This window comes from Phyllobates terribilis, unplaced genomic scaffold (assembly GCF_046119375.1).
Source record: "Phyllobates terribilis strain yellow unplaced genomic scaffold, ASM4611937v1 Scaffold_180__1_contigs__length_3869351, whole genome shotgun sequence".
NCBI lineage: Eukaryota > Metazoa > Chordata > Amphibia > Anura > Dendrobatidae > Phyllobates > Phyllobates terribilis.
In genome coordinates this window covers 1,609,372-1,627,431 of record NW_027362940.1, presented here as the reverse complement: position 1 = coordinate 1,627,431, position 18,060 = coordinate 1,609,372, and the positions used below count along the sequence as shown (strand labels likewise).

At 48.9% G+C, this 18,060-nt stretch overlaps 1 long non-coding RNA gene across 1 annotated transcript; it reads left to right on the top strand.

Annotated features, from left to right (window-relative positions):
* The first annotated feature begins 269 nt into the window (after nt 1-269).
* LOC141212596 (uncharacterized) lies at nt 270-17,268 on the top strand. The gene is made up of 3 exons (XR_012282312.1): nt 270-357; nt 3,497-3,603; nt 17,163-17,268. It is a non-coding gene; the product is annotated as an uncharacterized lncRNA (long non-coding RNA).
* Nucleotides 17,269-18,060: the final 792 nt, after the last annotated feature.

The window sequence follows — 18,060 nt, the reverse complement described above, 5'->3', positions numbered from 1 at the left end:
TGCTTTTCCTGACAACACTGAGTTTTATAATGTGGAAAAAAACGTTTAAAAAAACACTGTGTGAACATAACCCTAACTGCATTGTGACTGTGTATATACATATATAAGCTGCCCCTCCCCCACCATGTGAGCATTCTCAGCGCGTACTGACCAATGCTGTCCACCAGGTGGCATCAGCAGGAAATTACAGCGATGAGACAAGCACTGCATGACAGCCCCGCCCCAATCTGCCCTATACCAGACACGCCCCCTACCAACGCCCCGCCTCCACTGCCATGACAACCGAATTATTTAATGGCAGAAAGAGAGACCTTATATGAGCAGAGAAGTAGCGGCCGGAGCGCGGGGTCCGCACAGGTGAGCGCCCCCATAACACAGTGTGTGTACTGCACGTCAGCTCTATGGCAGACTGTCACCTGTGCTGGATCCAGTACGTGTTACACTTATATCTGTACAGAGACACAGAGGACGCAGCGGGGCCCTGTCGCCAGATATATATATGTGTGTGTATATCCTGTATTACTGTATATATGTGTGTGTGTGTGTATATATACAGTATATATGTGTATGTATATGCTGTATTACTGTATATATGTGTGTGTGTGGGGGGATATACAGTATATATATGTGTATGTATATGCTGTATTACTGTATATATGCGTGTATATATGTACTAGCTATTGAACCCGTTCTACGCCCAGGTGGCGAGCATTTTTATTGGTATATGGTCTCCCATCCTGGTATTTGTGCTGCCCCCATCCTATTGTGGTATGCATGGTCCCTCCACCCCCCAATCCTGGTATGCATGGCACCCCTCACCCCCTAATCCTGGTATGCATGGTCCCCTTACCCCCTAATCCTGGTATGCATGGTCCCCTTACCCCCTAATCCTGGTATGCATGGTCCCCTCACCCCCTAATCCTGGTATGCATGGTCCCCTCACCCCCGAATCCTGGTATACATGGCACACCTCATTCCCCAATCCTGGTATGCATGGTCACCTCACCCCCCAATCCTGGTATACATGGCATCCCTCATTCCCCAATCCTGGTATGCATGGCTCCCCTCACCCCCCAATCATGGTATGTATGGTCCCCTCACCCCCCAATCCTGGTATGCATGGCACCCCTCACCCCCCAATCCTGGTATGCATGGTCCCCTCACCCCCGAATCCTGGTATGCATGGCACCCCTCATTCCCCAATCCTGGTATACATGGCACACCTCATTCCCCAATCCTGGTATGCATGGTCACCTCACCTCCCAATCCTGGTATACATGGCACCCCTCACCCCCCAATCCTTGTATGCATGGCACCCCTCACCCCCAATTCTGGTATACTTGGCACCCCTCATTTCCCAATCCTGGTATGCATGGCACCCCTCACCCCCAATCCTGGAATGCATGGTCCCCTCATCCCCCAATCCTGGTATGCATGGCACCACTCATCCCCAATCCTGGTATGCATGTTCCCCTCCCCCAATTCTGGTATACATGGCACCCCTCACCCCCAATCCTGGTATGCATGGCACCCCTCATCCCCAATCCTGTTATGCATGGTACCCCCTCATCCCTATCCTGGTATCTATGGTACCCCCTCACATCCCCAATCCTGGTATGCATGGTACCCCTCATCCCCATTCCTGGTATGCATGGCACCCCTCATCCCTATCCTGATATGCATGGCACCCCTCACCCCCAATCCTGGTATGCATGGCACCCCTCATCCCCAATCCTGTTATGCATGGTCCCCTCACCCCCAATTCTCGTATGCATGGCACCCCTCACCCCCCAATCCTGGTATGGATAGTCCCCTCACCCGCCAATCCTGGTATGTATGGTCCTCTCACCCCCCAATCCTGGTATGTATGGCACCCCTCACCCCCCAATCCTGGTATGTATGGCACCCCTCATCCCTATCATGCTGCACACACATACAAGAAAATAAACACTTATACTCACCTTTCTTCCCTGTGCTCCAGCGCTGTTTCCCGTTCTGCTGGAGGCCGGGGGAGGAGTGCGGCGCCGAAGTACGCGTGTGCTCATACCACGCTGTCCGGCTCCATTTTGCTGAAGACACATTGCAAATGTATCTTCAGTAAAATGGCACCAGATAGCGCTATGCGCATGCGCCAATTTCAACGCTTCCCTCTTCCCCCGGACTCTGGACCGAACAGAGGCGCCGCTGTAGCGCTCATCCCGGTCAGGTAAGTATGTAAGTATGGCGCCAGAGATCGCGGTATGTGTTCAGTGTATACGCATACCGTGATCTCCAGCACCATACACTCCTCTTACCTGTAACGGCTCCATGCGTTCTTCAGTCTGGAGCCAGACTGTGCAGGCGTGTCGCACTAGCGCAGACTATAAAGGCTTCAGACAGAGGGACGCTTGTAGCGTTATATTATAGATACTCTATATGTATGTATATATATATATGTATACTGTATAAGTGTATATGCATACTGTATGTATATATATATGTATACTGTATATGGCTGTATATATGTATACTGTATATGTGTGTATATATGTATACTGTATGTGTGTATATATATGTATACTGTATATGGGTGTATATATGTATACTGTATATGTGTGTGTATATATGTATACTGTATATGTGTGTATATATGTATACTGTATAAGTGTGTATATATATGTATACTGTATATGTGTGTGTATATATATGTATACTGTATATGTGTGTATATATATGTATGCTGTATGTGTGTGTATATATATGTATACTGTATATGTGTGTATATATATGTATGCTGTATGTGTGTGTATATATATGTATGCTGTATGTGTGTGTATATATATGTATACTGTATATGTGTGTGTATATATGTATACTGTATATGTGTGTGTATATGTATACTGTATATGTGTGTGTATATGTATACTGTATATGTGTGTGTATATATATGTATACTGTATAAGTGTGTATATATATGTATGCTGTATGTGTGTGTATATATATGTATACTGTATATGTGTGTATATATATATATACTGTATATGGGTGTATATATATGTATACTGGTATATGTGTGTATATATGTATACTGTATAAGTGTGTATATATATGTATGCTGTATGTGTGTGTATATATATGTATACTGTATATGTGTGTATATATATACTGTATATGGGTGTATATATATGTATACTGGTATATGTGTGTATATATGTATACTGTATATGGGTGTATATATATGTATACTGTGTATGTGTGTATATGTATACTGTATATGGGTGTGTATATATGTATACTGTATATGTGTGTATATATATGTATACTGTATATGGGTGGATATATACAGTACAGACCAAAAGTTTGGACACACCTTCTCATTTAAAGATTTTTCTGTATTTTCATGACTATGAAAATTGTACATTCACACTGAAGGCATCAAAACTATGAATTAACACATGTGGAATTATATACTTAACAAAAAAGTGTGAAACAACTGAAAATATGTCTTATATTCTAGGTTCTTCAAAGTAGCCACCTTTTGCTTTGATGACTGCTTTGCACACTCTTGGTATTCTCTTGATGAGCTTCTAGAGGTAGTCACCGGAAATGGTCTTCACTTCACAGGTGTGCCCTGTCAGGTTTAATATGATAAAGTGCTTTATTCTTTGTCAGGTCCAGGGGTCCTGTAGAATGTGAATCCCTGAGGAACAGCGGATCCTTGGCTTGTGCCAAGACAGAAGAAAAGTTGCTGAACACTTGGTACCCCAACGTGATCAATCTATTTGCCAATCAAGATGCCCTGCAGTTGATTAATGCGGACAAATTGGATACCTTTTATAACTGCGTCTCGACTAGCGGGGTGCCTCAAGGGTCTGTCTTGGGCCCTATATTATTTAATATATTTATTAATGATCTAGTGGAAGGGTTGCATAGTAAAATAGCAATATTTGCAGATGATACTAAACTTTGTAACGTAGTTAATACAGATGAGGATAGGGCACAGCTACAGGAGGATTTAGATAAATTGGGGAGTTGGGCCAAAAAATGGCAAATGGGGTTCAATGCCGATAAATGTAAGGTCATGCACATGGGAAAGAAAAACAGCAGTCACCCATACATATTAAATGGGAAACCGTTGGGGAAATCTGACATGGAGAAGGACCTGGGCGTCTTGGTTAACAGCAAATTAAATTGGAGTGCCCAGTGTCAGGCAGCAGCTGCGAAGGCAAATAGAGTCATGGCATGCATCAGAAGAGGAATAGGGGCATATGATGAGAACATTGTTCTTCCTCTGTATAAAGCGCTGGTAAGGCCGCACTTAGAATATTGTGCACAGTTCTGGGCTCCGGTACTCAGGAAAGACATATTGGAGCTAGAGAGGGTACAAAGGAGGGCGACTAAGGTAATAAAGGGAATGGAGGGACTAGAATACCCAGAGAGGTTGTCCAAATTAGGCCTATTTACGTTGGAAAAGAGAAGGCTTAGGGGAGACCTCATAAACATGTATAAATACATCAGGGGGATGTACAGAGATCTCTCCCATGACCTGTTTATACCAAGGATGGTGACAAAGACGAGGGGGCACACTATGCGTCTGGAGGAAAGGAGGTTCCTGCACCAGCATAGAAGGGGATTCTTTACGGTCAGAGCCGTGAGACTCTGGAATTCTCTGGGAGAGGAAGTGGTGATGTCCAACCCACTTAATGAGTTCAAGAGAGGCCTGGACGCCTTTCTTGAGAACAATAAAATTACATCTTATGCTTAGTGATAGTTAATTAATCCAGGGATTTAATCTGACTGCCAGATTGGAGTCGGGAAGTGAATTTTTCCTCAATGATGTAAATTGGCCTATACCGCATGGTTTTTTGTTGCCTTCCCCTGGATCAAGGCTGCGGAATAGCTGCAGTGCACAAGAAATAGGCTGAACTGGATGGACGCTTGTTTTTTTTGCCCTTATAAACTATGTAACTATGTAACTATGTGACTTAAATATGAGCAAAGGGTCTGAATACTTATGACCATGTGATATTTCAGTTTTCCTTTTTTAATAAATTTGCAAAAATTTCTACATTTCTGTTTTTTTCAGTCAACATGGGGTGCACAGTGTACTTTAATGAGAAAAAAATGAACTTTTTAGAATTTACCAAATGGCTGCAATGAAACAAATAGTGAAAAATGTAAAGGGGTCTGAATGCTTTCCGTACCCACTGTATATAGTACTCAATGGGTGTGGCCTGCCTCTGATTGAGAAGTGCCTCTTCCAGCAGTCTGAATAAGGGTCTATCGTTAGGGGTGTGACTAATTTGTTTTCACTTAGGGTGATATATGTCCCGCTTTTAATGAGATTTAATAACATTTGTATTTTAGGGTTTCTATTATAATTCTGGGATTTCCTAATTTGTTTATAGAATTTTTGAATTGCATAACACATAGGATAAGGATAATAGGTTTAGTATATGAGATAGGAAATAGTTATTGATAGAACTAGTGCAGTGGATGGGCACTAGTGTTAATAAAAAGAGGGGCACTTCCTGATAGTGTGCGCCATGTCCCATGATTTGGGAATCTTACAGACCATATTGCACTATCATTAAGTTGCTGTTTTGTTGCTATGCAGTTAGGTTTTCCTTTCTTATAAGTTTGTCCTTTGTCTCTCCCTGTCTCTCTCAGATGTAGCTGTGATGTCAGTGACTCGCCCCCTGGGCCGTGGGGCACTCGGATCCGGGCAGTAGGGGAACGATGGGAGTAGTAGTGGCAACCCGGTTCCGTGGCTCAGGGTGGTCAGGCCAGTGGTAGTCCGTTATGTGCTGATGTTTATGTCTGACTACGCCACCCGTGGAGTTGCGGTTATTAGGAACCGCCGCTGCATGCAGACCGCTGGGGCTGATGAGGTGTGCAGCTAGGGTAGTGTGACTCCCCACGGGAAGAGTGCGGCCCCAGGGCAGTATAGTGGATGGTGGGAGTGATGGTAGTGAGGGTCCCAGTGCTGATAGTGCTGGAGAAGCAAGGAGCACACAGACAACAGGTTGCAGTCCAGGGTCTTTACTAGAACAGGTAAATTGACCCATAAACAGTCCCGGCTAGGAGGGGGACCTGGATGTCTGAGAGCAACGGGGAAATTGGCCCTGGTCAGGGTGAGGGTGTAGGCCTACCTTGCTTTCTGCGCTCCTTCTGGCTATCTCCTCCTGATAGGGTAACAGCCCACGTTTCCGAGCTTTCAGTGTATTCTCGCCTGTATGGCCTGCGACGTGGGTTCCTTTCTGCTCCCAGCCTTGTACGGCTTTACTGGTCCCTTCGGTTGTGGCAGGGCCTCCAGGCTTCTTAGGCCAAGGAATATACAGTCCCTTGCGGACTGGTTCTCTGCTGGGGGATGTGGAATCCTTCCAGCCTCAGACACCAAAGTCTGGTAAGGTCAGTCTCTGATTTGCCAAGACAGGCTCTCTTCGCCTCTCGTCTCTGGCTGGTGGCTCTCCTACTGCCACACTTCCTCTTAGGTGCAATCAACTTTCTGTCCCTGCTCCACTCTGGGACACGTCTCAGTGCTGAGACAGGCCATCCAGTTCTTTCTAACCCTGCCCCCAGCACCAGCTTTTATAGGGGCAGCCTGCTCCCCCTACTGGCCTGAGACAGGAGGTACTGCATGCTAATGTTCCCCTGACTAGAGAACCTCCCCCTTGCTCTCAGACACAGCTTTATTACATTTTGTGGCATCCAGGCCAGGGTGACACATTCCCCCCTAGTGAAATTTAGTACTCCGGGACTAAACAATAAACAAAGACAATATGCATAACCATAAAACATTAATAGACAGACGACGCACAAATTGAGTTCTTAAGGTCACAGTGTGGCCTGTGACCGGGTGTCCATATCACCAATACAACGGGGAGCCTTAACCAGGTGGGGGTCTGTCCTACCCCAAGTCCTTTACAGTCTTAGTTCATTCCTGGGTTAGGCTCCGAATGCTGTCCATACAAGGTCCCGGTTATAAAAAGTCCATAACCTTTGAGTCCTTACGGTAGCTGCAAGAAACTGAAACACACTATTAATAAACATGCAGGTAACTTTGGCAAACATTTCAACATTTGGCAACAAGGTTATTTACAATTTTAGTACACTCTATATTCTCCAGCGAGCGGGTATCAGCCCCTTTGTGCTCCTGGTTGACCTCCTTAACCCACTGTCTGGTGGTGGACCAACCTGGCTTTCCCCACTAGCGTTAGGGGTACAGCTACCAGCTGGGTGTACAGGTAGGGCAGGCAGCTGTCTGCGGGTCCTTTGGCTTACCGCAGGCATGGCAGGCTCACTGTCAGCAGAGGGTTGACTCTCCTGGGCTGCTGGTACAGGCTCTTCTGCCTCTGGAACCGCTTGCTCCTCTTCACCTTCCGGCTCTGGTGTTGGCTGTTGCTGGGCCGGTTGCAGGAAATGCAGGACGGGTACCACTATGGCATCATTTATGCGAGTCCAGGACTGAGGGAACTCTCCGAGAACGGTGCTGATCATTTCTTCCTTGTCCTCTGCGGGTTCAAGGTCACTCTGATCCTCTTCTGCACTACGGAGTTGCTCGGGGCATCTTTTGAGGTGGTCTCTGGAGACGACACTAGTGGTTTCTCCTCCGTCCTTGGTGATTACGCACACCTTTGGGTTGTCGTGGTCAGACTGCAGTACGGTGTAGGGTTTCCTTTCCCACTGGTCGTCCAACTTATGTAGCCTTCTCTTCCGCTTCAGCACTTGCTCACCAGGTTCTAGGGGACCAGCAGGGGCGTGTTGGTTGAAGAGTTTTTCTTGCCTTTCTCTCACCTGGGCCAGGCTCTTCTCCACACTCTACTGTACCTTCTTGTACTGCAGTTGCCTTTCCGTATCCCAGTCCGCATCCGGGGAGGTGTCCTCAGGTATTAGGACTCCCATCTCCAGGTCTACGGGCAGCTTACCTGGTCTAGCTCGCATCAGGTAAGCCGGGGTGCAGTTGGTAGCATTCACCGGGATGTCATTGTATAAGTCTATCAGGTCTGGCAGTTTTTCTGGCCACAGGCTGCGTTCCTCCAGGGGCAACGTCTTCAGGAGATCAATGACTATATTGTTCATCTTCTCACACATCCCGTTAGTTTGGGGGTGGTAAGGCATTATACGAATCTTCTTACAGCCATAGAGGTTGCAGAACTCCTGGAAGATTTCAGCCTCGAACGCTGGACCCTGGTCTGTCAGGACCTGTTCCGGATACCCGTGTGGACGGCAGAAATATTGCTGGAAGGCTCTGGCCGCTGTTTGGGCTGTCAAGTCCTTTACCGGGACCACCACTAGAAAACGGGAATAGTGGTCCACGATTGTCAGGGCATAGATGTATCCAGACCGGCTTGGAGCCAATTTGACGTGGTCCAGAGCTACCAGCTCAAGAGGCTGCGTGGTGACGATGGGCCTCAAGGGTGTCTTCTGGCTGGTGAGGTCCTTCCTCCTCAGGTGACAAGGGCCACAGTCTCTGCACCACTTTTCTACAGCTCCTCTCATGCCGACCCAAAAGAACCTTCCTCTTAGCAGGAACTCCAGTTTCTTCCAACCGAAGTGCCCCGCTCTGTCATGGTAAGCCCCCAGGACCATAGCTGCATCTCGCCTTGGGACCACGACTTGCCAGGTCAGCTCATGCGTCCGGTGGTTGACAATCCTTCTGCACAACTTGCCTTCGTAGAGGAACAGCTTGCTCTTCTCCTTCCACAGCTGCTTGGCTTCCTCTGGAGCATCCGGATCCATGCGGGCGTCTTCCTGGGTCAGCAGATCTTTCACCAGGCGGATGGCAGGGTCACTATCTTGGGTCTCGGCCCATCTGTGGTGAGGTAGGGGATTTATCATCACGGTTGTCAGATCCTCCTCCTTCACACGGTGGGAGTATTGAGCGGCTCCATACCGGTGAAACGCGGGGAGTTCTACCTCCTCCAGCTCTTCTGGGTCTTCGTCACCTTCAGGTAAGTGAGGCATCCTCGATAGGGCGTCAGCATTGGCATTGGTTTTGCCGGCCCGGTACTTGATCACGAAGTCATAGTTGGAGAGACGGGCCATCCACCGCTGTTCTAGGGCACCCAGTCTTGCATTGTCCAGGTGTGTCAACGGGTTGTTGTCCGTGTACACGGTGAACTTTGCGGAGGCCAGGTAATGCTTGAAGCGTTCCGTCACGGCCCACACTACCTCCAAGAATTCTAGCTTGAAGGAGCTGTAATTCTCTGGGTTCCTCTCGGTGGGCCTCAGCTTCCGGCTGGCGTATGCGATCACCCGTTCTCTGCCCTGTTGGTTTTGGGACAGTACAGCTCCCAGTCCCACATTACTGGCGTCCGTGTGGAGAATAAAAGGCTGGCCATAATCAGGGTAGGCCAGGATCTCATCCCCCGTGAGGGCCATCTTCAACTGGCGGAAGGACTCCTCTTCCGGTTTATCCCACTTGAAGGGTGGCTTTTGACTTCTGGATTAGACTGTCCGATTAGGAGGTCCTGCATAGGAGCTGCCATCTTAGTGGACCCGGGGATGAACCTTCGGTAGTAGCCTACCAACCCGAGAAACTGTCTCACCTCCTTGATGTTTGAGGGGCTTGGCCAGCTCTTGATTGCCGTGACCTTGTCAGCGTCGGGGGCTACTCCTTCCGCACTTACCACGTGCCCTAGGTACTGGACCTTTGGTTTCAGCAGGTGACACTTCGATGGTTTCACCTTCAGGCCGTAGCCTGCCAGGGCTTCGAACACCTCGGCCAGGTGCTTTAGATGGTCCTCGTAGGTTTTCGAATAGACGATCAAGTCGTCCAGGTAAAGGAGGACCGTCTCGAAGTTTCGGTGCCCTAGACAGCATTCCATCAGCCGCTGGAAGGTCCCTGGTGCGTTGCAGAGCCCGAAAGGCATACAGTTGAACTCACTCAGTCCCATCGGGGTGGTGAAGGCGGTCTTCTCCTTGTCAGCCTCTGCCACAGGAACCTGCCAGTACCCGCTAGTAAGGTCCAAAGTAGAAAAGAAGTTAGCTGATTTTAGTGCGGCTAAAGACTCCTCTATTGTAGGCATCGGATATGCGTCTTTGTGGGTGATACGGTTGATTTGTCTATAGTCGACGCACATTCTCATGGTGCCGTCTTTCTTTTTGACCAGAACCAAGGGGGCTGCCCAGGGGCTACAGCTGTCTCTAAGGACCCCAGCTTCTTTCATCTCTCTTAGCATGCCCTTTGCGTTCTGGTAGTTTGCAGGGGGTACAGGCCTGTGTCTCTCTTTTATTGGTGGGTGGCTCCCTGTGGGGATGTGGTGTTCTATCCCCTTTACTCTGCCGAAGTCCAGCGGGTGCTTACTAAAGACTCTCTCGTACTCCTGTACCACCCGGTAGACTCCTTGTTTTTGGTGCAGGGGAGTGGAGTCAGCACCCACATGCAGTTTCTGGCACCAGTCCTCCTTTTGTTTCTGGGAGCCATTACCCTCCGCCTGTGGAGATGGAGGCAAGGGTTCCACGGCCCTGATAGCTTTGTGTTCGACGACAAACAGTTTGGCGAGTGTAGCGTACCTGGGTAAGTGTACTTCCCTCTCCCCAATGTTGAGGATGCGGATGGGCACCCTCCCATGACGGACATCAACCACCCCCCGGGTTGTCAAAATGGTGGGCCTGCTGTCTGAGTACACGGGTTCTACCATGGCTTGGTAGTCTCTACCTCTCAACCCAATTGCAGTCCGACACCAGATCATCATTTCACTTTTGGGAGGCATGGAAATGGGGAATGGGTCACTCATTCTTACGCTACCGATCTCACCACCAGACAGTTCTACCTGCTGCCGTCTCATCAGGGCTTTTATTTCCTTGTTGAGGACTCTTTGTTGGCTGGAACTAGCATTCACCGCCACCTGTTGTAAGATCACAATTACCTCTGAAAGACAATTTTCAATTACGTTAGTACCCACAGTTATTTTAGGGTGACTTTCACGACGGTCAATGTCCACAATAATCACTCCCTGTGCCGGTAGTTCAACTTTACCAATTTTAATGGTCATCTCCTTGAACCCCATCTGCGGCACGGGTAAGCCATTACTGGCGATGATGCTGAAGTTACTGTCTGGATACCGTGTGATATCAGCATCAGTCCAATACTGCTTAAAAAGTACATAAGGGATAGTGGTTACTTGTGACCCAGTATCCAGCAAGGCGCTCATGGGGATACCGTCCAGCACCACGGGTAAAACCGGGCGCCCCCCAACGTACTTATTACGCCAATTGTAAGGGCCTGGTGATCTTATGTCTGGGGGTTGGCCCTCTGCCCCAGGTTGGACCCGTTTAAATTACAGTACCTGGAAATGTGTCCGGGCTGATTGCATCGACGGCAAATGGGATGTCCATCCTCTGCGTAGCGGTCTGTGGGCCTCCCTCGGAATGACGGGATCCTCCTCTGTCGACGCCACGGGACATCCTCCGGACTTGAAGCCAGCTCGATGGGTCTTGATGGGTCCACTTGCAACGCCTGGACGGTCCTGGTCAACGCCGCGACGCTCCTGGACTTGGTGGTGCAGGTCTTTCGACGGGGCTTGGTTCAGGGCCTGTGTATCAGCCCCCACGGGATCCATAGAGGAGGGCGCCGCCTCCTGGTGGTTGGTGAGAGCAGGGCGCCGGGGGTTTATAGCGCCACTGGTTGCAGATTCACGGAGCACCCTTATGGCCCTGTCCTTAAATTGGGCAAAGGTCAAGTCGGGGTTCTGAAAGAACATGAGGCTCAGTTGGGCCCTGTGGGCGCTAGACAGCAGACCTTCTATGAATTGTTCTGTTAGCAGCTTATCCGTTTCCTGCACACTGCCAGGGTCAGTTTGTTGAATAGCCCTCAAGGCTTCCTGCAGATTTAGGGCATAGTCTCTGATGCTGTCCTGTGCCCGCTGCTTACATCCATAGAACCTCATTTTAATTTCAGCGGAGGTACGTGTGTCAAAGGTACCCCGCAGCCGGGACAGAATACCTTTCACAGTCCTTTTCTCCTCAGTGGGCCATGATTTTACCTCCCTTTGGGCTGCGCCAGTTAACTGCCCTGTTAGTATGCTGACCTTCTGTTCCTCTGTCAGGGGGTAAACCTGGAAAAAACTGTATAGCCTTTCCTTGAAGTCAGTTAGGGCATGGGGCTCCCCTGAATATTTGGGCAGCCAGGCCGCTCCAGGGATGTAGGGCAGGGAATAGGGCATCACCGCTGCTGCAGCTGCGTTGGTGGTAGTGGGCGCCTCTGTGTCCGACATCTTCCTCCCCCCTAGTCAAGAGTGGCCTACCTTCCGACGATCCTCTTCTGTAGGCCGCGGCTCCGCTGCTGCTGCTATGGACGAGGACCTGGCGTCGCGTCCTGATGACGTCAGCGTCGCTCTCTCTCCCTTCCAGGACCTTGCGCAGCGTCGGTGCGTGGGGCGGAGCTTCGGATCTCGGGCGGTTTTGACGTCCACGCCCCTCTTCTTCCCGCGCGGCGTCCTGAAGATGGCGTCCGATGGCGGGAAACAGCTGCGGATGGCGGGAAGACGGCAGAAGACGGCAGGAAACGGTCCAAGATGGCGTCTGATGGCGGGAATCGGCTCCGGATGGCGGGAAACGACACCGGACGGCGGGAAACTTCGCCACAGGTAAGTTACAAAAGTCTTTTTCAGGCACGCAGTACCCGGTGGTTGCGGGCACGAAATCCTGCCGACTACGCCAAAGCTGACTCGCCCCCTGGGCTTTGGGGCACTCGGATCCGGGCAATAGGGGGGACGATGGGAGTAGTAGTGGCGACCCGGTTCCATGGCTCAGGGTGGTCAGGCCAATGGTAGTCTGCTACGTTCTGCTGATAATGTCCGACTACGCCACCCGTGGATTGCGGTTATTAGGAACCGCCGCTGCATGCAGACCGCTGGGGCTGATGAGGTGTGCAGCTAGGGTAGTGTGACTCCCCACGGGAAGAGTGCGTCCCCAGGGCAGTATAATGGATGGTGGGAGTGATGGTAGTGAGGGTCCCAGTGCTGATAGTGCTGGAGAAGCAAGGAGCACACAGACAACAGGTTGCAGTCCAGGGTCTTTACTAGAACAGGTAAATTGACCCATAAGCAGTCCCAGCTAGGAGGGGGACCTGGATGTCTGAGAGCAACGGGGAAATTGGCCCTGGTCAGGGTGAGGGTGTAGGCCTACCGTGCTTTCTGCGCTCCTTCTGGCTATCTCCTCCTGATAGGGTAACAGCCCACGTTTCCGAGCTTTCCGTGTATTCTCGCCTGTATGGCCTGCGACGTGGGTTCCTTTCTGCTCCCAGCCTTGTACGGCTTTACTGGTCCCTTCGGTTGTGGCAGGGCCTCCAGGCTTCTTAGGCCAAGGAATATACAGTTCCTTGCGGACTGGTTCTCTGCTGGGGGATGTGGAATCCTTCCAGCCTCAGACACCAAAGTCTGGTAAGGTCAGTCTCTGATTTGCCAAGACAGGCTCTCTTCGCCTCTCGTCTCTGGCTGGTGGCTCTCCTACTGCCACACTTCCTCTTAGGTGCAATCAACTTTCTGTCCCTGCTCCACTCTGGGACACGTCTCAGTGCTGAGACAGGCCATCCAGTTCTTTCTAACCCTGCCCCCAGCACCAACTTTTATAGGGGCAGCCTGCTCCCCCTACTGGCCTGAGACAGGAGGTACTGCATGCTAATGTTCCCCTGACTAGAGAACCTCCCCCTTGCTCTCAGACACAGCTTTATTACATTTTGTGGCATCCAGGCCAGGGTGACACATCAGTAACCCCTCCCTTCTTCTCCATTCTTCTTCCTCATTCACCATCTTCAGCCATGTTAGAAGCTTATGTGCTTCCAGCCCGTTTCTAAAAAAGTCTTTTTACCTGCTGTACATTTGCACATCATCGAGTATTCTGCTAGAAAATAAATCTTCTTCTGAATCTTCAACAATGTGCTTCTTGCAGTCGAGTTAAACTATCTGAAGACATCACTATGTGTGAGTACGGTAAAGAGACAGCCTAGAAACGGTGTCTCACAGCGCCCTATGCTTGCAGCTTAGTCATGGAGTCAGAATAGTGTGAGTTCAGTGAGAGTTAGTGAAGTGCATAGTGAAGGTCAAGTTCAGGTGCGGTGGGCTGCTAGGGGCAGCATGTGTCACTTGTTCCAGGCAGTGGGAGGCATTACTGGGATCCAGAGCAGTCGCTCCAGTCAGGTCCAGAGCCTAAGGTCTGGCATAGGAGCTGCCGGACACTTTGTGTGCTCTGAAGTACAAAGGAAGATGGACAGGGACCTGCATAGATGGAAGTTGAAGGCCAGTCCCGGGTGCACTGTAGAGGTGGACGAGAAATACAGGATGAGCTAGCAACAGGGCTGAAGAGGAGTTATGCTAAGAAGGAGGATAATGTGAATTGCTGTGCCTTATCCCATCTGTACCCACCTGATGAACTTGAACTGTCAAGTATATGTTTGACTGTTACAAAGAACTTTGTGTCCCCTAAATTGTGTGCGGTGGCTTCTGAGGACAGAAGCCTGAAGGCAGTGGAGGCCTGCGGCCTTCAAGAGAGTGTGCTGCACCCCACACCCTAGAGCACACTGGGACTGGGACACCCATTGTCTGTAAAGTGCCAGAGCGAAATCAGACAGACGTTCAGTCACGACTACCGCTCTGTGCCACTTTACAAGATGAGTGATAAGGGAACTTCTCGATCAGAAGAGAAGAGGAAATAATGGTCGCTGCCCAAACTGTGACAAGAACAGGACCACAATGCAACAAGAACTGTCTCACAATGCTCTTGGAACTTTCCCATAATGCATTGCAAATTGAAACTAGAGCAAATACATTAAATCACTAGCAGACAGTGCAGTTATCAAACAATAAAAAATAGACAGGATTCAAATGCAAGCAACATAATGTCAGAACTGATATACACATAAAGTGACTAGATTCCCTGGATAGCTAAATTCGCAGATGAGGCCAGAACACGGGCTGCCCAGCACTATTTAAGTGCACCCCATGAAGATAGACACTCTAATTTACAAGGCCATAACATATAGGTGCATCTCACAAAATTAGAATATCATCAAAAAGTTAATTTATTTCAGTTCTTCAATGCAAAAAGTGAACCTCATATATTATATAGAGTCATTACAAACACAGTAATCTATTTCTAGTGTTTATTTCTGTTAATGTTGATGATTATGGCTTACAGCCAATGAAAACACAAAAGTCATTAACTCAGTAAATTAAAATAATTAACAAAAAACACCTGCAAAGACTTCCTAAGCATTTAAAAAGGCCCCTTAGTCTGTTTCAGTAGGCTCCACAATCATGGTGAAGACTGCTGACTTGACAGATGTCCAGAAGGCAGTCATTGACACACTCCACAAGGTCCCAGAGTTCCAATTTTCATTTGAAATCAAGGTCCCAGAGTCTGGAAGAAGAGTGGAGAGGCCACAATCCAAGCTGCTTGAGGTCTAGTGTGAAGTTTCCACAATCAGTGATGGTTTGGGGAGCCGTGTCATCTGCTGGTGTAGATCCACTGTGTTTTTTCAACACTAAAGTCAGCGCAGCCGTCTACCAGGAAATTTTAGAGCACTTCATGCTTCCCTCCGCCACAGTATCATAGCTACCAGGGGGGCAAAGGGGGCGGTGGCCCCGGGCCCCTCGCTCTTAGGGGGCCCATCCAGGGCTACGCCAGTGTAACTGTATCTGGCATGCCCCTGGTGCCAGCATCGGGCCCCACCGCCCGTCACCGCCGCAAGTTTACTGATGAGAGGGAGCGCGGATCTCTCTCCCATTAGTCCCTTCTGTGACTGACGTCTCTGACATCATCACTTGGTGCCCGGCCCGCTGTGCTGAAGATGTGTGCGGGCTGGGTGCTCTGAGCAGTGAGGGAACCAGGAGGAGAGATGAGTACTGTTTATTTATTTTTTGCCGGGAGGGGGGCGGCATTATATTACAGACTCTGCCTATGGGAAGGGGGAGGTGCATTATACTACAGACTCTGCCTATGGGGGAGCATTATCCTAAAGACTCTGCCCACAGAGAGGGGGGGGCATTATACTAAAGACTCTGCCTATGGGGAGGGGGGGCATTATACTACAGACTGTCTATGGGGAGGGGGGAGCATTATACTAAAAACTCTGTCTACGGGGGGGCATTATACTACAGACTCTGCCTATGGGGGGCATTATACTACAGACTCTGTTTATGAGCAGGGGAGAGCAGTATACTACAGACTCTGCCTATGGGGGGGGACATTGTACTACAGACTCTGCCTATAAGAGGGGGAGCATTAATCTACAGACTCTGCCTATGGGGGGTGCATTTTACTACAGACTCTGCCTATGAGATGGGGGGGCATTATACTACAGACTCTGCCTATGAGGAGGGGGGGCACATTATACTACAGACTCTGCCTATGAGATGGGGGGGCATTATACTACAGATTCTGCCTATGAGGAAGGGGGGGCATTATACTACAGACTCTGCCTATGAGAAGGGGGGGAGCATTATACTACAGATTTTGACTATGGGGGGGAGCATTATACTACAGACTCTGTCAATGGGGGAGCATTTTACTACAGACTCTGCCTATGGGGGCGCATTATACTATACGAAGGACTATGGGGAGTGCATTATACTATATTGAGGATTATCTGGTGCATTATACTATATGTAGGCTATTTATACAGTGTGGGAGATAATGTGGGTTCTTTGAACAGTGTGGGGGCCATCATACAGTGTGGGAGATAATGTGGGGTCTTTGTATAGTGTGGAGGCCATCATACAGTGTTGGAGCCATCAGCTTGGGGGCTACTAAGGGGTCAGTATACTTTGTGGGGGTACTATACAGTGAGGGGGAATTATATCGTGAATAGGAGAACATCATACTGGTTAGAGCGGAGCTCTACATGGGGGGAGACTCAGGACATTATTAAATCTTAGGTGGGCACTTATTGTTATAGGGGAACTCAGGTTATCGTGACTGTCGAAGGGGCACTATTACTTTCTAGGGGGCACAATGTGGGCACTGTTTTCTAGGACACTTGCACACGGCATTACTTTATTTTAGAGGTTTGTTTTACCATCTAGAGGGCACACAGTAGGTGCAGTAATAGGGACACATTTTGCAGCAGAGGCTCAGTATTGGGGTATCAGCAGGACGAGAAGTTTGTGCAGGTTGGGGATAGATCTGGTCAGTGCCTGAAATGTAAGGAGTCAAATGTGTCTTTGTTGTGATCTCTGCAGACCTGAGACTCTGAGCCCTGGCTGGAGAAGTTGTCGTGTCGGTCTGGGCCAGATGGAAAACACGGGAAAAGTGAACAATTTAATCAGAAAGAACGACAGCTGTAAGGTACTATATAAAACTGAGCTGTGATCTCTTATATGTTCTGCAGGACTGGCATCAATCAATATATGTCACCATATGGCGGTAATATCAGTGCTGGTCTTTGTATAGAGATTATTTTTAGTAACAGCGCGGTCATCTGCTGAGGTTTTCCTACATCCACTATCTGGGTGCGCCGCTATAGTTGTAATCAGGGTTACCTGGTTAGAGGCCCACTCAGAAGTTTCGGCCCCCTGAACCAAAACCTTAGCTACGCCAAGCTTTTTGGAGATGGAAATTTCATTTTCCAGCAGGACTTGGCCCCTGTCCACACTGACAAAAGTACTAATACCTGGTTTAAACACAACAGTATCACTGTGCTTGATTGGCAGCAAACTGGCCTGACCTTAACCCCATAAAGAATCTATGGGGTATTGTCAAGAGGAAAATGAGAGACACCAGACCCAACAATGTAGACGAGCTGAAGGCTTCTATCAAAGCCACCTGGGCTTCCATAACCCCTCAGCAGTGCCACAGGCTGATCCCTCCATGCCACATTGCCGCATTGATGCAGTAATTGATGTAAAAGGATCCCCGACCAAGTATTGAGGGCATTTATTGAACATACTTTTCAGTAGGATAACATTTTGGATTTTAAAAACATTTTTCAAGCTGTTGTTATAAGGTATTCTAATTAATTGAAATAATGACTTTTGAGTTTTCATTGGCTGTAAGCCATAATCATCAACATTAACAGAAATAAACACTTGAAATAGATCACTCTGTTTGTAATGGCTCTACATAATATAAGAGTTTCAC